Genomic DNA, 18,746 nt, shown 5'->3' on the forward strand with positions numbered 1-18,746 from the left:
ATTAGTCTCCAATTCCAAAACTATAGCTGATCATGTAACCCAGAAACATGTCAGTTGCACGTGATGAGTTCTATGCATTTTGATGGTTTTCTAGAATACTCAGTCTAATTAAAATTAGACCAAACTTTCGTTCCGTTTTTTATTAACGTTTTAAAGTTTGGGTAGAAAGATTGTTCCAGTTTGATGATACCGCCAGCCAATCAATGTGTATTCTGAGAATCATTAGACACTGAATGCACCTTTTGTTCTCGTCACAAACTCCCAGCGATGGAGAGGGTAGAAATTGGCAAATGTTGAAGACTCTAACTGAAGTGGCTAAATTAAAAATAAAAGTAAATATAAAACGGGACGAAAGTTAGGTCTAATTTTAATTAGACTGCTATAATACTGTATAATATACTCTTTGCTGACTTTGCAATCCAATTACGAATTGACAAGGCAATTTTCGTGAAGGTGTGCTGATATCGGTGATTTTCAACCATGTGTCTCGAAATGGTATTTTGCTTACAAAAAGATGTCCCCAGATGTTGAAAATGAAACTTTTGGGAGGATAAAATGTTGCAAATGAATTTCCACGTACTCCCCATGTCCGTGTGGTTCAAAACTACGACGAATTCAATGAAAAGTAATTCGGGCAACATGATATACAATATCGTTATTATAAATTTCTTTATCAAAATGTAAGAGGTCACCTCAAACACAACTGCAGCAAGTTTCTTCTGGTCTATTTTTTTTTATCTAATTATAAAAAATTTGATGTCGAATTTAGAAATCAATAAGTGATAGGAGTATCTTAAACTGACGCAGCGAATATCTAGACGACTACATTCCACCTTGTATTAGTTCACACAGACAACAGTAAGCTTTTGAGTCTGAGTACAGCCATCCAATCTATTTCACCTTGTGTTGTCCAATCGTTTTATTTCTGTAATCAGCCGCAGTGATCTATATGATCAAAGATGTTTGTGGACGCATCGTCTCAAGTTCTGTCCATCTAGATCAATATTAGGGTTGATGTCGAGCCAAGGTATATAATACTGTCAGGGTGGTTCATTTCTGGTGGATGTTTGATCATATTTATAGACCAACCTTAACTGGTAACATTAATAGATTATCATAGCAAAGGGCACATTATGCCCTCACGAGGGTGTGTATAAGGCTGGTCTGCCCCCCCCCCCCCCTCTCCCTCACTTTCATATTACAAGGACCCCTTGAAAATCCTGAGACCCCTACTCGCACCCCTACCCCAACTCCCGCTTAATGATTCATAAAAAAAACCTCTGGTCATAAGAATTCAACAAAATAAAAGTAGAATGACACTGGCGAAGATGGAAAATACCAATTAGAGAGAGGCGTTAGTACATCCTTGATCTAATGTTTATGAGGACCAAAAAAACAATAATAATGATTATGATCATGATTTCAAACAACGGTTTCATTTTCATTTGACACAAATTTTCAGTAATAATTTTCTCGGATATCGTGGAAAACCTCAACATTGTAGTAAAAGAAAGATAAAAAAAAAAACACAATTGGAAAGTTCCAATGGTAAACTTATACCAAAACCTAAATCTTATTCAATATTCAAAATCAGATGAAACTGACAAATTTGAGAGAAACAACAACATTAAATATACGCGGAAGGTTAGTTGAAAAGATAAAAATCAAAAAGTTCGTTTGTGGTCAGGGTGCATGTGCACCGATGTACACAGAACACAGAGTTAAGTTTTCTATCAGTCACACATACACATGTAGTATTTCATTTTAACGCAAAGAGTTGCAATTACATGAAAAGCAAAAAGCTTTGGGAAACCGAGATTGCCAAGTGCTGCAATGAAAATCCTTCCGAATATGTAGTCAAAACGTAGATTTAAACCAGCTGAATCAGATATAAAAATACTCACCTAAAAACCATGAATTTAAAACAAATCTAAATAAATATTTTATCGAAATTTCTGAAATCAAAAAAGACTGCAGTTTTAGAAATAAAATAACTGTACTCGATCACTTGAATCAATAAAATGATTCTCAGCCTAATAAAATTCCAAAAACTGTTAATCTTTTAAGCCGATAATCCCAACTCGGACGGGCGGATTAGCGTACAATCAAAAATTAATCTTTGACCAAAATTCTTGAAATGGAAGTATTATTTTTAGAATTTGTGTGCCATAAAATTTGGCTTTTAAAAACAATGCATACAGTTAGTCCAGTTTTCTTTCTTTATTAGGCTTTAAATATAACCTTCTTTTGATCTGCGCTGAAAAATAAACTGAAGCATTTATCATTCGGAAATGTGAAGTCAATGTTGTACGAAACATGTCTTTAAACGAAAAATATGAAAATCCCTGAGTTGTGGTGAAGGGCGAGATTTATTAAATCACAATTGACCTACGCAGATGTTTTAGCGATATTGGAAATTCCCGATTTCCAAGACGATTGTGTTTGTCCTAGTGATAATTCATTTTGAAGAAACTGGAATCAGCACTAACGGCTACATTTCAATTTTAAGCAATTTTTCAGCTCGAACAATTCAAATTTAAAAAGACATATCATAACAAATAATCATGCATTAAAACATTATTTCTTTTCATGAATGTTCATAGAATATCATATCTCGCAACCTTAATCAAAAACTTAAAAACGCCTGTAAATGCAGCATTATTTCGTACATCTGGCTGGCTTCAGGCGTTATTCATTTATTTTTTTTTAATTTTTCATATTATTTCTATGAAACGAAATAGCAATTCAATGCAAATGGTCTATCGTACACCTTATTGGGTTGAAAGCAAGTTTCGATAACTCATAAGATGTTGCTCTATTCAAAATATCCGGGCTCTTTATCTCTGGCTCCGTTTCTCCAACAACAATACAATTTTAAAAAAGTTAAAAGTAAGAAAAAATTAAATTTATGATAACATTTGATTGAAACGACACTTTGTCCTTTGGCTGACCAAGGTTGTTGTACGGAAAAGTCAGAAAACCAGCCAGTTTTTATCATGTTGAGTCATGATTAGCAGCCTGGGGTACTTCAATGGTTAACCGAGAAAATTCTGAAACAAGGTTTAAAGAATATTCTTGTATAACACAATTCATAAGCAACTTCAGTCTAGTAATTGAACCTGACTTCACGATCTGATTAGGAATGTCACTAATATCATAAAATACGACTACTGTGTTTAGCTGGTCTGTAAGGCTTCTCAAGTTTTCCCTTGTGAGGTATACTGGTAGTCCCAAGGGACACTAGTACACTTGTTCCAAACAAGGTGTCTAGAAGGCATGGGCGTACTCGAATATAATGCTTAAACATAAAGGGGTAGCAATATGAAGTACAAAGGTTGGGGGTACCAGAAGTCAGAGCGATTGGGAACCAGCGATGTAGACAATTAACATACAAGGTTCAATACGAGGCCATTACAACAATGGAACAGATACAGCATGGTACTGAACACGGAAATATGATTTTTAATTTATTTCATCTTTTAGAAATAGATATAGAGCGGTCCAATAATTAACTAAAAGAGCAAATAGATTTCTGTTTGTAATCTAGTCATGCTATTCAAATAAGCAATCTTTCTTTTCATTTTTTCACACGAATTCTGAACAAGTTTCTTTTAAACGAGTCATTCTGTGACCAGAGAGTCTGAATGCCAGAGCATCCTTTACATTATAATTTAGAGTACTTGAACGCTAAGTAAACTTGAGACAATTTCTTTTCTTGAATGAGTTAAAAACGCCCGAAATGTCGATAATACAAGTATCATTACTGTCCGTTTCTTAAACGCATTGCTAAATTCAGTCCCCACCTTCTTAAACATACATTTCCCGCGCGTTTAAAGCCAGGCGCTAGTGACGTGTTATCAAACATCACGAGACAGTGTTCGGTGTAGCAGACGTTCTTCAACAGACGTCGAATTGAATTCAGGGCTATCTAACGTTGAATCAAACGAGAGACCAGTACTGCCTGAAGGAGTTCTCTGAGTTGGTGGGAATATTTCTATAAACTTTCTGTGTCCTGCTGAGAAACAGGGATAATGACGTTAATTTTCGCTTTCGCAGTCGGTGAGTTTCTTTATTTAACTTTTGTAGAAAATATTTTATATAAACTATGTTTCATTCAATCTCGACTGAAAAAAACGGATTCGGACTTACTGGGATGGACTGAAATATCATATAGGAATATATCATTTGACAGGTCTCCTTCAAGTTTCAAGAAATTATTGTCCAATAGCGAGAATCCCACTTTAAGTTTTCAGGTTAATTCTAATAATTTGCTTTGAGAGGATATCATGTTTTTATTTTACTGGATTTATATTTTACACCATTTCATTTGGAATCAAAATCTACGTTTCATTCTTTAGGAATATATCCTTTTAGAATCGGAAATACTGCGAGTGTAACTGTGGTTGAGGTTAACAATATATACCGTTCGGATATCATCTTGCAGATACAATTAGTCAATTTTGGCTAAAACTTAACTTACCGAGAATAAAAAGGCTACTTGACAGGACAGTTTGAGATTTAAAACTGAAATAGCCACCTTGCCTCATTATTTGTGTCTACCCATTTGTAAATGGGAACTGCTCAGTGGAGCCAAGTTAAGAGATTTTTGCCCTAAAAACTTGCTTTCGGGACTGCACCCCCTTTGGCTCCGCAATGGAACTGTTAATCCGGGTGGGATCGATGTAACGTATTTCGACCAAAGGCGGTTGGCAGACAGAATCAAAGTTTTCAGTGTTGTATGAACATAATTGTTTCTCTTCATTGTTGAAATTGTGCTATTGCACTTGTGGTGTTTCAACTATCGTTGAAATAAATTATGAATCTGAAAACTGTTTCCCAATCGTGTCTTTTGCACCGCAACTCTACGATCATGCTACTATTTTTAAATAAATTCAAATAAGAATAATTTAATACATATTAAATATATTCTAATCTCTTACACAAAGTGAAGAAATTGTGAACCTAATACCATGTTTTTTAGGATATAAAATATGCACTTTAGTTTACCTGGGCGAGAAAACTCAGACAAATATAATAATATTTCTTGCCAAATGAAATTGTTGTCCTCGTTGTTTCCACACATGTCCGTCTTAAAGTCTCTCTGATTTAACAATATATTTCTCTATCACTCAATGAAAAACCCCAAAAATGTAATAGCATCGATTTTCAACATTCCAAGTTTCAGTCGGACGCCTATGGTTCCTGCAATTCCGCAAAAGATTAACGTCGGACTAAAAATTGAAATGATGCAAATTGATGCTATCATTGTCCCTGATACACATAACAAATTTAAAAGAAGACTCTTTACAATCTCTTCAAACTGTAAAACATTACATTGGGATGTTATCGTGACAGCATTTTTTTGCGAAAAAATTAGAAAAAAAGATAGAAAATGGACTTTATATATCGTAAAATGAATTTTGGCGAATATTCGTAAATTCGTAATTTGTCACAAGCTCCATTTGATTTTGATGAAGTAACAAAAAATATAATTTGAAAGTCGAAAAGAGTTTTAGTAAGATAAAAAAAATATATAATAATATATAATATGTTTTTTAATGAATTTGATGCATTGGTTGAAATCTGGTCACATACTGGAACGTCATCGTCAATAACATACCATTAACGATAATGGCATAGAGAGGAACCTTGATTCACCCCAATAATAAATCTGTACTTTTTGAAGGATGAGTGGGTGGATAAATTGTTATTAGTTTCTCAAAATGACTTTTCTCGCATTATAAGATATATGGGAAAGAGGAGAGATTTGTTTCCAAACCAAATATATATCATGTCTTGGTTCCGCTAAAAGGTGGTTATTGGGATTCTCAAAATATCAAATACATTACAAAATTTCTATCATACAAACGGGCAGCGTCCTGTGATAAAGGTATAACATAATTGTTCTTTTCGCAATAACTTTATTTATATGCATCAGTGAGATACTGCTCCCATTTAAATGTTACAATGTGTTATAGAACATATACTATGGTTTAGAATTATTTATAGTGTCAGCTTTTCCATACTTTGTCACTATTCTTTAATGATCACCGTTTTTCTAGAAAGTGCTAAATCACTACAATCCTTGGTGATCTCATACTTCTTATTTTTTATATATAGGTTTGCTCAGAGCACTGGTTCAAATCCGATCCGGCGACTCAAATATCTTGGTTATGATTTATAAAATCCCTAGATCTTGACAGTGTGTATTTCATCCTAATACTAATAATTGTATTAAATGCAACACGTCGCTTAATAGAGAAAAGTCGGTACTATATCAATGATTGGGGGCGAAATCTATCGCGATCATCTCCTTTATATTATCTTTGATGAACAGACATCATTTCCTATTGTTTCGAATTTCTTTCATTAAATTGAGTTAGGGCAAAACGAACTTTCACATATATCTTTATTGTTTACAATACGTGAAAGTGTGGACAATAGACGTAAAGAAATACGTTTTTATTCACAATGTTGCACTTTGTAACATCCTTTATTCAAATTTTAACAAAAGAACTCTAAAAAAAAAGTTCGAAAATCAACATTATTATTACATTATGACATTCAGATTTTATAACCTTGACGAACCTTGAAACAAGTTCTTGTCTTCAGTGAATAGTTTTATCCTTCGTCTTTTACAAAATTAAATTTTTTTTGAACTAAAGCTAAAATCCAGATTTATAAAAGTCTGTTATCTTAGTGGCTAATAGTGGTAGTGGTAGAATTCATATCAATTCTAGGTGATTTGATTTAAATGTCACCATATTGTAATCTACTACCACATGATCATTGGTGTGAGTGAGATTTTTCCAGGTTTTGTCGTTTTGTCCAAGTTCATGACAATTTAGATGAAGTTTGTATTCTGACAGATCAGTCAATAAATATAGTTTAAGTAACAAATTAGATCACTGTATTTCTTAGATATGGTTTTTATCTTGGATAAGAAGATCTAATTGTCTCAGTCAGACGTGTGTCTTTAGGATTGTCTTAGAGCGTGATGTTTGCTGGTTTTTAGAAGCATGCGTGCATAATTTAGGCAATGCATGTATAATTAGGCATCACGTAGGGGTTGTATAGATCGCACTCAATCAAAACACGACGTAAGAAGCAGGATTTAATGTTTGCTTGTAAATTAAACAATTGGGAGTCTTTCAGTCTAATTTGTTTTCATTAATCCATGCTAATCTACAGATCAATTCTAAAGTCTTGAAGTTTTGGACAAAAAGTGCACTTGTAAATAAGTGAAAGAAGTGTTCATTCCTTTTAAAATATGACGTAAGATTTTGATTATGCGAAATAACTCACGAATTTAATGTAGTTCAGTTCTATAGTCTTTCATTTATTTTTTAGAAAAAGTGAACATCTTTTAATAAAAAAAAGAATATGACGTTAGCTTTTGAGCAGTGGCGGAGCCAGGTTTACGTCTGAGGCCGGGGAGGATATCTGAGATTGCCCGAATTTCTAACCTGGTTATGAGATTTTTGCCCAAAAACTTTATTTCGGAGCCGTGCGGGGCACCCCCCTCTGCCCCCTCTGACTCACCCCCCCCCCCCCACTATGCGCCACCACTGATTTTGTGTATGGATTTGATGGATTTGAATGTCCTATACCCAATTATGTTGATTTGGTATACATATCGATGACTCTACTGGATGAACAAGACTACTCCATACCTTACAATGTTGATTTTTTCTTCAATCCACAAGACACAAATATGGCTCTTTTCAATTGCGACTTGCTTCAATGATGAGATGAAATGAAAAAGGTTCGTAGTAATGAAAAAAGGCAACTCTGCGCAGTGGATAATGAATTAAATTTGCCATGGCATGGATATTGGTTTACTCTTTTTCGATTTCCAACTGGCGCTAAGATTACTCAAGCTGGAGAAGAGTGAGAATAACGAGCCACTAACTAGAATAGGTCCTATTATTCTCCATGTTTGTCTCACACCCTATCTTCCAGCTAATCTTCTCTCCTTTATCTACTGTTTGTATTATCACTTCAAGTGTGAACCGAGCTTAACCCAGTAAATAAATACTGAATATTTCATCTTCGTTGATACTCGTACATTTCCGTTTAATCCGTGATGCCACGGTTATTATAAAGTATACACTTTGCTTTTCACATTCGGTAATATTCGTAACCTCTCGATTACATCCGTTGCATTTAGTTTAAATATTGCTCATATCATGGTATGTAATAATCGTATTTTTCTAAGCTAAATTTAGATATGTCATCTTTGAAACGCTCTTGTCCATCTGGAAAACAGCAGTTACCTTCCACAGTATATTCGGGTATGTTATCAGCAATATTCACAACTGAATGGAACCCACAAATTCATCGATTCATCAATTGAGGTTGTCTGGGTTACTGGAACGTATGCATTACTTTGCTTATCAAATTCTTGTTTATGCCAAAAGGCCGTGGCTATTCACACCTCGACGGTACAAAAATGGACATTAAAAAACATATGGCCATCCTAACCTTGCCTAACAAAGTCACTTAATTTCATTCTTGACAATCAAAATGACTTCACGCTTTAAAAAAACACAAACAAACGCGCCTATGGTGTCTTATCTTATCCGTTAGCAGCCATAGAGAACACACATCGTGACGGTGCAAATTGCCAGTGCGATTCCAAAATCCTACTGTATCTTCTTAATCTCACAAGACAGGATCAAACAAATTGTAGTTCAACCTGAAATCGATACATTTTTATCACAGATCAATACAGATGGAAGGCTCGGACTAGAACATGTCAAGATGACACGATCGAATGTACTCTGGTCGATTTGGAAGGCAGTCGAACCCACCCTGATCATGTTGAAACGCAATCGAATGTGATCGAGTTATATTGCGCCACGGTATGTGGGTCGAATGAGGATATTAATTGAAAAAAATGCGTGAATATTACGCATAATGCTTGAATCTCAAATTGAAATGCTGACGTCATTCTCATATTTAAAACACATTGTCACCAAAAATCATTTAAATGAGTGCAACTGAGTCGCCCACAGAAAGGTATGACTATATAAAATATGCGTTTATAGTCAAATTGTCTAGAAAAATAATGGATTTAGTTTTTTGTTTCTGTAATGACAAAAAAGCTGGCATAAACACTCTTTTCGATAATTCCGACTTCTAAGCAAAATTGGTTTTGCTTGACGTCACGTTTGTACTTTATGTCAATTGGTTTTCTACTTTTACATACGAATCCGGCGTCTATTTTTTTAAACCTGATAAGTACTACAGGTAGCTTAAACAACTATTGATGACTTACACTGTTTATTCTGCAGACTTTTTATCTTTTATCTGCCTTAAAAACACATTTTTAAACATATTTGAAATGATTAATTGAGTTTCGAGTCAATATGTTTTGTAAGAGTTGTTTACATGCGGAGATTAAACCCTTTACTTATACCATTTGTTAAATAATAGCACACGCATCATTCGATAATGACTATTGTATCTTTGCACAATGACACAATCGAATGTTCTGTGATTGGTTTTTAACACAGTCGACCACATTACTTATCCAGCACAATGATCAAAATACAGACAATTTCGAATGTGATAATCAAACTCCGGATGGTGCTTCTCTTTTGGGGAGCCAGTGGCGTCTCTGTAAAACATTAGGTCGAGGGGCCGAGTGGGGCCACATCATTCTCGAAGGGGGCTCATAGCTCCAAGCATTAATGAACTCAGTGGTTTAAAATTTGAAACTGCCCACCCCCTCGTAAAAACGCCACTGTGGAAGAATCCACTTTTGCACTAAATTTTACTCTCGATTTTGCCATATTTTGGACGAGATGTTGATTAATGGAATTGTCATGGTGTACTTTGATATATATATTCAATTGTTGTCCTATTTTCATAACTTCAATTCGGAGTAGAAGCATAGAGACATTAAACTCCATTTCATTTTAGTTCATGTATTTGTTGAGTTATAAAGCGTTGAAGAGTATGATAATTTTATACAGTTCTTGTGACTCAACAACCCGACTGATACAATAAATGTATCAATGCAATTAATTGAAAATGTGAGTGAAAAGAAATAAACATCCCCCACCTACTATTGTTCAGCAGGTCATTAAACTAACAGAGTTTCTCTATAATAATCTAGGGACTGACCTGGATTCGTGGAGGCCACTTCATCATTTCTACCAGAGATTAATGAGGTTTGACACGGTTTGACATAAGAGTTATTTTCATTGTAGCCCATTTTCAATAAACCACACAATAGATTCGATGTCTTGTGAAGGGAAATATATGTATAAGGTGCTGGCCGGTAGCTGGAAAGAGGAGGGGGGGGGGGGGGTGTATGAAATGATGACAACTGACTAATTCCATTACTGAAACTAAACACCATACACCATTGCCCCTCTGAATATATTACTTGCACCTCCGAACAATCAAGTCTGGGCCCAAAAAACCAGATAAGGTAATTTAGTGGACGCACATTGATTCGTTTCGTTTCCACCAGTGGTTATAAGGTTTGATAAGGTTTGACATGGTTTGACATTAGAGTCAAATGCACGATGGAGTCGATTGTCCTAAAGGAATTCAAGGAGGTTTATCTAGACCTTGTATGTGTATCAAGGATACTTATAGATCTTGAAATATGTGTACTTACAGCTTTTGCATTGTATTTTGACATTGCCAACAATCTAAGTGCTAGTTGCTTCTCACATTTGATTTTGAAAGTTTTAAAGGCATAAAATACCATTCGATTACGTTTAAAAATCATTAAAGATGTTCGAAATGTTTGGAAAACAAGATTTGGTAATGTTGTAAAAGTACTGAAGGTCGGTCGGAATTCTCTTCTGTTTTTCAGATGAACAAAGGTTTAATTTTATAAAACTTATATCACTTGACTGCCAAATTCAATATCACAAACCTGTTCAAAGATCAAAAAGCTTTTCCTGTATTTTTTTGACGTAAACCGTTCCTTTGCCAAATTATTTAAAATTTTGGGAGAAGATATCCGTGTTTTTGCTGTGGAAGAATGTAATGTAATGCAAGGTGCACCATGTGTAAGATTCTTGTCAATGTATATATAGTAGATGTGAGAAAAAGGCCTGGCTTTAAAGTACACTATATACTGAGAGTGGGAGTTGTGTCGATTACCTTGGTATATTTTGCAATGTATAGTATAGCCTAAAAAGCAATGTAAACCTGATAATGTTATGTAATGTAATGTAAAAAATGTCGAATCTGATAAATAACTACCATTCCCGACCCGGCTGTCCTGATGAGAGTTGTGTATCTGATGCACGTGTCAGCAGAAGGACTGTAATAATTTTGAGAAATTCTACCAGATGGTCTTTGCTCCTTCTCCGAACTCTAATACAGGGTTAAAATATTTCAGATGTTTTAAACGACGCCAACTTGTTTTTAAAATCCTGCAAATAATCTGCCGCGTGAGATGGTATTACGCTCTGAATTCTGAATATTTCAGTTTACTTTCCAAATTCTAATGCTTGTTTGGAGAATCCTGGCATGGCATGGATTAGAGTTTCATTGATTAATCAAAGATTTAAAAAAAAACTAGGAATTTATGGAAAGCTTTGAAAAGTATCAGAATTCTTCAATTTTTATTGACGCAGTCTTCCCGTCTTAAAGACAATCTTTTAAATTCGCTATTCAATACAATACTCTACTCCTACACGTTGAGACAAAAATGTTTTAGATGTTTAAATGATGTTTTGCATTTTACAAATTCAAAAATTGTGAAAAAAGGTGTTAAAATGTCGTGTAATTTGTGCACAAGTGTTTGCTTGGTTTAATTCAGAAAGAAAATGTCGAGTGTTTATAAGATATTCTTTTAATTCTGTCTGTTTGTAGATGGAAATAAAGTTAATGATGACAAAACTTTGCAAATCAGCTTTATTTTGAATATGTTTAGAACCGAATGAATCAAGGATAACTACTTACTGACGTAAAACAAATTGACTTCATCCCATAATTATATTGTTGAACACCAATAGAAGTCATTTGATCATGATTCTTGGTTTGTGAACCTGGGTTTGTAAGTAGGCTAAAATGAAATGAAATGGGCTTTACATCCTACTTTCTGCACCATATTGAAATTGAGTTTATCGTCCTACTTTTCTGTACCATGTGGGCTAATGAAGACGGGTAACGCCATGCAGGGGACAATGAGGGACATTTTGCCAAGACAGCAGGGTTAACCTGCTCGTTTTCGATCTCCAACTCTCGAGGGATCTTTAACGTGCACAGCCTGTAGCACACAGAGCCTCGGTTTATTGTCCCATCCAAACGACTAGACGCTTGTCCATGTCTACCCTCTTGCCTGCAACACTGACAGGGGGAACCGGGTGCAGCTGTCCTGACTAAATATCCTTATTGCATACTGCATGGGTTAACTTTTTTAATCACCCTAGACAGGAATAGAAAATAAAAACTTGTATTCTAGTTCTAGCCTGTGAGTATATAAGTTTCTGGTTATGATAATCTTTCTATTTGGTTGTCATATCCGCCTACTTTTGAAAACAAACAAAAATATTGAAATTCAGTCGTAAGCCAGGTGGTAGAGCGATCTGGAGACTTAAAAGACGCGGGATTAGAATGTAGCAGAAACAAAGGGTTATGAATCTAAAATATTTGGCGCGAAAACAATGACATACAGACGACACTTTATCAAAGAGAAGGCGTAAATACCGCGAGATTCGAGAATTAGCGAGATACAAATTAATGTCGTCTTGTGTAAACAAAGATGGCAGTGGTTTCTATGGATGTGAGCCAATCTCACGTGAATGAGAACCAGTTAATCAAATAAAATGACAGCGGTCTTGTAAGGTCATCGTTTAATTTCATTGAATTGAACTCAAAGTCGATTTGTTTTTTAAATTTTAAACCCACAAGGGGGATGCTGTAATATGTGGAGAATAACTGTGATGTTGGTAGAATTTGCAAGTTGCATATGGTGGCCATGTTACCACAGAAAACAAGTACATTCTCCCCGAAAGGTCACTAATACTTAGATTCCCGTTTTGAACTCCAGTAAAACCAAATAGCAAAATTAACTGCACCAACCGATCAAGCGGAAGTAGAATATGAAGCAAAACTAGAAATTACTAATATTATGGATTGCTTGCTTTTAAAACAACAGAACGAAACTATTGAGTTTGCAGATATATTCATTGATGTCAATATAATGGAATTATTTTCACACAAATGAAACGAAACAGTTGAAATACTATACATACAAAACATCCTCCCTCCCACCCACGTAAATTCAATAGTTTCGTTTTGCACGCCCGTAGCTACAGGGGGACATCCAAAATATCCATCCATATAACAATCAATATTGTAGTAAGGCTCATTTTCGCGCCATAAAACCCGATTTACTGCTCTGTATACGATCATTGAGTGGTGGTTTTGGGTCATCGTGTAAGTTTGCTTACGATTCTCTTACTGCAGACAATGCAAGTGATACAGATTTGGCGGACTATCAGATAGGATTAAAACTTGATTTATTTAAAAATTACTTCTGACTTTTCTCGTGGGAAAGGTGTAGACTAATCGCAAGTAATAAACGTCGATCAAAGTTGGCAAATGGGCAATTTACATTGAATTGATTGGATTTTTGCGTCCAATTGTTTTTGTACTTGATGCAGTTTATGATTATCTCTCGTTTCAATCATTCATCAGCCAAGAAAGCCATGAAAACGCTGCTATAATTAAAGGAAAGAGTAGTTTATTTATGTTAGTGTTAGTATGTTCTTTTTGATATAAATATCGGTTGTATAAATCAGATTGACGTTTCTAGTCTACAATGTACTAGAGCTGGAACGATATATCGATGAATCGATACCTGGCGATACTTTTTATTCCATGAAAAAGTGAAGATTGAAGATCTAAAGATATAAGTTGTTTTATAATATAACAATTCTTTTCACTGAAATGGTTAGAAACTATTAATAAGACAGACAGACGGTAACCACTTCTATCAACAATATTACCAAATATCACAGTTATAAAGATAAAATGTTAATTTTTATCCCATTACCCCATATCGCGATATGTATCGTATCGTGACACTTGTATCGCGATACGTATTGTATCATGACATGATTGACGATACCCATCACGGCTTCCAACTCAAGAAGATCACAAGGAAATTGCGACAATAAAAAAAGATACACAAATATCTGATGAAGGTTTAAATGGGTCGAGATGTATTTGACCACTATTAAACATCACTTTAAATAAAGTACTGGACAGTGTCCATGTTTGCTTTCCACCCTCTTTTTATACGACTTGATTTCTTTACTTGCTTCTTACCATTGTTTAAACAGAACTGGTCAGTTTTACCTCCTTATATATACAATCTTATACATTGTACTTTTGACATTGCTATATATTCTTACAAATTGTTACATTTTAAGTACATATATTATACACAGTTGAATGAATAGTATATAATGGCGAATATAACAATAATAATAATTCTAAACTCTATATTTTACACGGGTCTAAATTAGGTCCAATATACAAGGACATGGCCCTGTTTAACTTTCAGACCATGGGGATGATACAGTGAATGATTAATAATAAATACTCTAGTGTTGGCAAATAAATCTGTAGTCAATGATATATTTTCTTATACATTGTTACACTTTTATAATGTTTACATTGTTATACTCTTCCAATGTGTTACATTTTAATACAATTATTATACACAGTTGGACAATTACTGTATATTTGCGAAAGAAATGCGCATTTTTTTATATTCTTACAAACAGTAGTAAGAGATTACTGTATAATTACCAATATAATGAGAATCTGTTCTTTGTCGTAAATTGTTATATACCTTCACTATGGCATAAAATTTCCACATAATAAGTTACTTTTACGAGTCTGAAGCTATGGACCTCATTTGAAATAAATGAAAAAAAGATTAATGAAAATAAAATGAAATAAAGTTTGAGGTAAATATGCAGAGTTTTAACCATTTGATTTGTTCTCTATTTGAATTTGGGAACTTAAAAAGGAAATAAAAAGAATGCTGAATTATAATTGACGTATGCTGTCAGTATTAATACATACATAGGACAATCGTGATAAAATTTTGGCTATCTAGTGTGTTAAATAGAATGTAAGGACAGGTGCCCGTGGTATATCAGTTCACAGTAACCTACAGTTGGTCAATATTTGATAGTATTCACTGTTTAGTCTACCTTAATTCCTTACTCATTTCTACCATATTCTACCATATCTCTCATGTCATGTCACTCGGATTGCCTGGAATTTCTTTTCAACTTGATTGTCTATTGTTCTGTATCTGGTTACATTTGAACATTCAACTAACTAAGGAGTAACAATTGATTTGGTGTCAATATGTTTTGACCACATGCAGTACCAAGGTCATTGTAGGTATATTAAACCAGGTGTTCTGGAAAGGTATGTGATCAATGCCTAGGTTGTATTTTAAAACAAAACCTCATGTCCTTAAGGTGGTAAGGGTTTTGTGAGTTAATGTCCCTATCGCCCATCGCTAGAGACATCTAATGCAACTCAAATGCAAAACAGTTTTTGGAATCAGTTACATGCTTTACTCAGGTCACAACCATACTTTTTAATTTATTTTTAAATCAATAAAGGAATTACATCTAATTGTAAACGAACATCTTAGTGTTTGGTGCCAATGTTAATAGTTGCTTCATTCTAAAATTCACCACCATAATTTTAAGTTCATGAAATTACTTCTTATTGTAAACGACAACCTAATTAACCATGTGTCAGCCCAAACAACGAAATAGAATCATAACCCTAGACCAACTTGAACAAAAAAAAGGAGTAAAGTAACAAAGTCCAATGCATCGTACGACAATTTGCTCAATTCGAACAGACATCTCCATATATTTAATGACATGCACAAGGCACTTGGTTCAGATTGTAAAAATTAACACAAATATTAACAGTTCATAACTCAAGACATACTTCAACTTCACGTAGAAAAACTCTCTCTATTGTAAAGTATAAATGGTCGCCACCCTTTCTAAATATATGAAATCATTTTTAAATTTAGTCAAGGAGTATTTGTGGTTGAAATGAATATATGTAGTAATAAATATGTTCAAATTAAGGTTCGGCGTTATTAGTGTTTGATAATTATATACAATTTGATAACTAATATGTAATTTTCAAAATTTCTTCAGATACATTATTCTTTAAATTTGAGGGATTGGTCTATGCTGCAATCAGAATGCAAAGTAATATTCTTTGGATCACGATGCAAGTACACTGATAGCCATAACAAAGAAATATATAGACTTATTTAAAGTATTGTCGAGTTGAGAAGCCCGGCCTAACAGTAGGATCAGGTTTTGTAGAAATAAGCTTTGTCTGGCTCGTTATACTTATGTTGCATTTACAATCATTGAAGCTGCGTAAGGTCAAACAAACCCTGGCATCTATGGACGAAAAATCGTCTGTTGAGGCATTAAGGAAAAGAAAGAATTAACTTAATGTCTCATACTGAATCCAACTTAGTCATTAAGTCATCTGGTTCATCCATGATGGTAAATTCGGGTATCATCGCTAAATGAGTCAATCCAATTATGTTCTGGCCTCTACTTACTACGCATCTTAAAGTAGATGAAGTGTCAACGGTCGGGAGGAAAAATGGGTTTAGTTGTACAGTCAATAGTTCAGTTCAGTTACCTGAAATAGACCTACAACGGTATCAAAATACTTTCATTCTATTTTGAATAAGGCACATTTATCTCCCCCTCCCTTTCAGAATTACGGGAGTTAGAATGTTTGTTAACGTCGTGACTGTTAAAACGGGTCACGATTTTTACATCTTCAGGCGTAAACTCCTAATTTGAGGGTCTGTTAAGGATCTCTACATATTGACAAAACGAGAAAGACGTAGTCAGTATATCAACATATGGGACAATGGGGGACATTTGAAAACAGGGCGAGTTGTTCAAATATTCTGACTCAAACACTTTTCTTTTTCTCTCAAAATCCTTTCAGTATTTTATTTGATTTTGCTTGTAGTCTACATCTCTCTCCTACTTTGATTATATATTTGATGTTATGATAAGCATAAATTGCTCGGGAGTCAAGCCATGAAATTGACAAAACAGATCGTGACTTTCAATGACTGGACAATCCCCTTGCATGTTTCAATCAGAAATCATTTCCAAATACTTGTATCATATTAGTCAGACTGAGTCTAGAATTCGTCGATATTAAATCGTAAAATAAAGTGACAGAGTATTAGAATTGAACTGGCCTTTCAGTTCCTCATTTTCGTCCTGGCAAGCATTTTAAAACCATATAAAATAAGCATGGTGCAAATCGATGCTGTCAATGTCCTCATAGACATAAAACGTTTAGATAACAACTTTGAAAAGTTTAGCAATTGTTCTGGGTGTTTGCAGTCTGATAAGAAACTGTTATCCCGTTCAGAAAGATATTCGCTGTTTTTGGCGATTATTTTTTAATTGCTTTATTCTGATTAAGTTAAGATTTTCGTTTTGATTAGCATGTATATTCATACGTTATTTTTATTGTTTCAGTACTGCTTGCAACACCATTCACTCGAGCCCAGAATTGTGGAACTAGAGCTAATGGAGATTTTTGGGTAGATTCTCAGGATTGTGCCAAATTTTACCGATGTGCTAATGGAGTCACATCATCATTTACTTGTCCTGGAAATTTGTTATTTAATGTTGCAGTTAGTGTCTGTGATTATCCTGGAAACGTTAACTGTGGTAAGTTTTTATTATGTTTTAAACTTGTATTCTTAATTCATGTTAATTAGAATATCAGCATCAAAACAGAACTTATAATCTGAGAATAATGTGATAAAAATTGATATTATATTGATATTATACTTGCCTCGGAGAAATTTAGATCGAAATTGCCAAAATTTGGATCAAAGATGGTTCTCTGTAAAATAAATGCCAAAGAAACGTTCACTGCAGTAAGTTTGTGAATTTGAAACTGAACGGTGTTTGAAACTTCAGTGATTGAATACATTCTACAATATATCAGTGAACACCTATGGATAATCCGGCAAAGATCAATCCCAATTGACTTGGTCATTGTCTGCACCATCTGATCCTGTGTGATTATTCCTGTTTAAAATGGCTACTTCCAGTCTTGTATTGGTGTCGTGCGACTTTATTCCTTCTTTTGCTTGTATTTGATGTATTTGATGTACGTTTCAGCTGGTGGGTCGACCTCGTGTAGTCCCAGTCCATGTGAGAACAGTGGTAGTTGTTCTGTAGGTTTCAATAACCAGGCTCAGTGTCAATGTATTGAACCAACGTTTGGTGACAGATGTCAATTTGGTAAGTCATGTCTTTTATTTTTTCCCTCAAGTTTAGAAAATAAAAAAAACTAGAATTAGAGGCTGAAAAAATTCAGTTGTCTGAAGGTCGGTCAGCGTGATGAGTCTTATTTACTGTATGAATCACTAATAAATCCGATTTGGTCTATAATTGAAGATGGGTTCCCTTATTTTCATTTATGAAAATGAAAATGAAAATGCTAATACTTTTATAAATAGAAAGTAGAGGTGTTCTAATGAATTAGAATAACACCAGTTTGTCTGTACATAATTAATACATAATTAGCTAAATTAGAAGAGAATGAACAGCAGAATTCCTTTGAGTGACCAATCAAGAAAGGTCAAAAAGTCTTTTTTTGTTCATCCAGACTTTAAAACGCCTTATTATATTCAATAAGAACATCATGATATGATT

At 34.3% G+C, this 18,746-nt stretch overlaps 1 protein-coding gene across 1 annotated transcript in view; it reads left to right on the forward strand.

The window, feature by feature from the left end:
* The window catches only part of LOTGIDRAFT_200309 (hypothetical protein), a gene marked incomplete at its 3' end in the record, with an annotated part of 36,554 nt that overhangs the window by 12,148 nt on the left and 5,660 nt on the right, over positions 1-18,746 (forward strand). The window lies entirely within an intron of this gene.

The sequence above is a fragment of the Lottia gigantea genome, assembly GCF_000327385.1.
Source record: "Lottia gigantea unplaced genomic scaffold LOTGIsca_139, whole genome shotgun sequence".
In the NCBI taxonomy this organism is placed as follows: Eukaryota; Metazoa; Mollusca; class Gastropoda; family Lottiidae; genus Lottia; species Lottia gigantea.